The sequence below is a fragment of the Acyrthosiphon pisum genome, chromosome X (genome assembly GCF_005508785.2).
Source record: "Acyrthosiphon pisum isolate AL4f chromosome X, pea_aphid_22Mar2018_4r6ur, whole genome shotgun sequence".
NCBI lineage: Eukaryota > Metazoa > Arthropoda > Insecta > Hemiptera > Aphididae > Acyrthosiphon > Acyrthosiphon pisum.
Window position 1 is genome coordinate 61743942 of NC_042493.1, and position 3925 is coordinate 61747866.

Below are 3925 nucleotides of genomic sequence, written 5' to 3' on the forward strand. Positions count from 1 at the left end.
CCACATAGCGACGTAATCCGCTACTTCCTGAAATTTGGGATCTACATTGAACAGTTTACGGAAAATGCATCTAACCGTATCAGCTTGTCCTTTTTATAATAATAATAATCTTTATTGTCAATATTGTCAATATATATATAATATTTTACAAATAGTTAACAAAAACTAAAATAAAACAATTAATGACGCCGCCCCAAAAGCTTTTTGCTTCAAAAATTTAGCTATAATAGGTATTAATAATAAATTTCAAATTAATCATATCACAATATCCATCAGGTAGCGCGTTATACATTAACAACAAACCGTGGTGCTATCATAGATATATAATAGTATACTTTAGAAGTTTCAAGTACCCACAAATAATATTATACAATCATTACAATCACAACAAAATAAATAAAATATTTATTCCAGGTTTTTTAATATGTAATTTCGTCCAAATTTGAACTTAAAATGACTATAAAAATAAACTGTGTAAATGTATTTCTTAGAATTTTGGCAACAGAATTAAATATTTACGTGGAATCTTGTTTTAAATTTTAAATCCTTAGATATAAAAGTTGAACATTTTATAAATACAACTACAACTACAACTACAAAATAATTATACAATTTTAAATTTGATAAATTTGATAAATTTTGTCAACATTTTAACTTCAAATGATTATAAAAAAAATTGTGCCTATGTATTTTTAATATTTTTCAACTGCTATTGTAACAATATATCAGGAGCTTTGTATTAAAATTTTACACTTTTTGGCCCAACAGATAAAACTTTATTGATATTTATAGAAAAAAAAACTAAAAAAATGAAAACTGAAAATGTCCGTAAACAGCTCAAAAAGAGTCAAAATATTTTCAAAATTGTATCGTGTATAGGAAATGGTATTATAAACATTCAGTAAAATTTTCATGGATCTACAGTTTTCGTTTTTTAATTACAACAAAATAAGAAAAATCGCTACGTGAGAAATCGAGTGAATATCAAATGTTGTAAAAATTTGAATTTCAAACGATCATAAAAATTTAATTTGACTTTCTTAGAGATATTTTTTGTTTGATAAAGGTAGATAATCTTATAAGGAATCTTGTATTACATTTAAAAATCTTAGATCTAAAAAGAAAAATTTTTACGAATTCTTAACTCAAAATAATTTGCTAATTTTCGTGATTTTTCCATATTTTTGAACTTTAAATGCTTATAAAAAAGAACTGTGACTATAAGGATTTTTAATATTTTTCATCTGCTTTTGAAACAATATACTAGGAGCATTTTATTAAATTTTCAACGTTTTTTAATCAACAAATAAAATTGTATTGATATTTTTAGAAAAAAAAAATGAAAACTGACAATGTCCGTAAAGAACTCAAAATAAGTCAAAATATTTTGAAAATGTTATGGTATATAGAAAATGCTAATATAAACATTCAGTCAAAATTTCATGTATCTACGGTCATTTTTTTTAAAGTTACACCAAAAACCAAATTCAATTTTGTGAAAAATCGATTTTGCGTAAAAATTCCCGTTTTTCCTTAATTTTTCTTTGGTTTTTCTTAGCGCTTTTGAAAATTACTGGGAATTTTAAATTTTGACCTCCCCAATGCACCAACGATATTTGCTTTCCAGTCGAACAAGATACTGAAGTTGAAAATCGAAGCATTATTTCGACTACTTATCGTGTACACAGACACAAAAAAAAAATAATAATAATAATAATAAAAAAAACATCATTGTAAAATCAATACATTCATCGTTCCACTCAGAATCTAAAACTGAAAGTGATAAATAACGATAAATAAACTTGTTTGGTTGTCAGGATTCTGAATTATAAATAAGAAACACTATCAACTGCAGGTTTATTAAAGACAATTAAACAAAACCGCGGCGCCTAAGTGTAAAACGGACAAGTTATAATAATATTAGCAACAGTTCGTCCGGAGCCACAGCTACATGACGTCATGCCCGGCGGTAACGGCGAAACAAAACGATTCATAATAGAAACGGTTTTTAGAGTAAAGAGGAACTATAAAAAATACAATATACGGATTTTAGGTAAAGAGGAACTATCACGATATTACACGGCTTTTATGAGTAAAAGAGAAAACTTACATACCATCGTAGCGCAAGGTGTCCTAGAGGATTCTTTATGAAGTCATATAACGGCAATTAGCCCGAATACGGCGGCGGAGGCCGGACCGGTAGGCCGTACAACAATGTAGCCGTAATGCCAAAAATAAAGCTAACAAAACTGAGTAACATAAAAATAATAATGGGCAATAACATACAATTATATTATTATTTTGTCTAGTCTAATAACTTCGGACGTTTAGGTGAGATAATATTTTAAAATTGTTGTACAGCTTCAACTCCTGTAAATTGTTCTTGATTTACTTATATTGGCTATAGGCTATAGCTAATCCTATTTACTACAGTTGAAACTTGAATGTATAAAACAAAAAATTATTATTATTATATGATTAATGGGTGGAGGGAGGTTCAGCATGCAAAAACACACTTTTTTTCATAAAATTTACAAAAACGTCTTGGGAGCGTTCGTTCCAATATTTTATATTTCCATCTATTATAGTTATGTCTAGGGCTAGGATTTTGTAGCATTCGCATTTTCTTCATAGTATTACAGGACATAGCTAATCAAAAACAAAATTCGATTCATTCATCACAGAGTTCAAATATGCAATTTTGATTTTGCTTTTTTTGCATTTTCTTATGATATTCATAAATAAATGCTTTTTTGGTACTTTTTTGTCAGTTTATTAGCTTTTTAATTAGTTTTTGTTAATTATACGCATACCTATTTAACAATTTTAGAACATTTACGTACATTTTTATCTGAATTATTATATTTTATTAATTAATTTTAATTGTATTATTACCTAAATATATTTATTTCGTGATTTCGTAGTGAAATATTATCGCCTTATCGGAAAATATTTCTGAAAATAGATTTTTAGATCTTGTCAAAGTGATTACCGAGTGGGGAGTAGTGGTTACATAATACGTTGACATTTATCGACATTTAATAAAACAATTTTTAATTTATTTTTCTTAATATTTATAAATTGTGCTTAGTTGTTCTAAGAATTACTTGGTGTAAACATATAAAAATGTGTTTAATAAATTATTTTTTGATATTAAAAATATTTTTCAGCTAAACTTAAAAATGTTCAAGTCTTTTTAAGTTGCATTTTCTTGGTTAAAATGCTTTTTTTTTGTAGCATTATTGGCAATTTTACAATTCCTTTATTGTAGGTTTTTAGTGCTTTATTTTCCTAGCCCTAGACTTATGTCTTAAGAGGACGTTGCGCCCGCATGTTGTCACCGTCTTACACACGTACGGCAAAGCAAAAACGTTTTGGCGCAGGAAAGAACCGAGAAGGCTACAGTAATAACTAAGAAACGAAATTTTTACCACATATAAAGGAGAACTTTGGTTGTGCAATATCGTTTTTATTTTTTTGATATCACTCATACGAAAAAAGTTCTTATTGTTTCAAAATCCATTATTATTTGTGTTTTTCAAACTTTAATAACTTATTTTAAAGTTCCGATAACGAAAATATAAAAACTATATTACACAGCCAAAGTTCTCCTTTTTATGTGGTGAAAATTTCGTTTCTTAGTTATGACTGTAGGGTTCTCGGTTCTTTCCCGCACAAAACCGTTTTTGCTATGTTGTAAATATATTAATTGTAAGACGGAGAGACACACGCGGGTGTAACGTCCTCTTAAATCTTTAGGAAACTGGAAAATCAATGTACAAATTATAGTTTTGAGAAAAAAAGTATATGTAAAACAAAAATTAACACAACGATGTCTTTATATAGGCATTAAATATTTTTTTCTTATATTATAAAAAAAAATAATAATGTTATTGTACATAATTAAAATGAAAGAAATGATTAG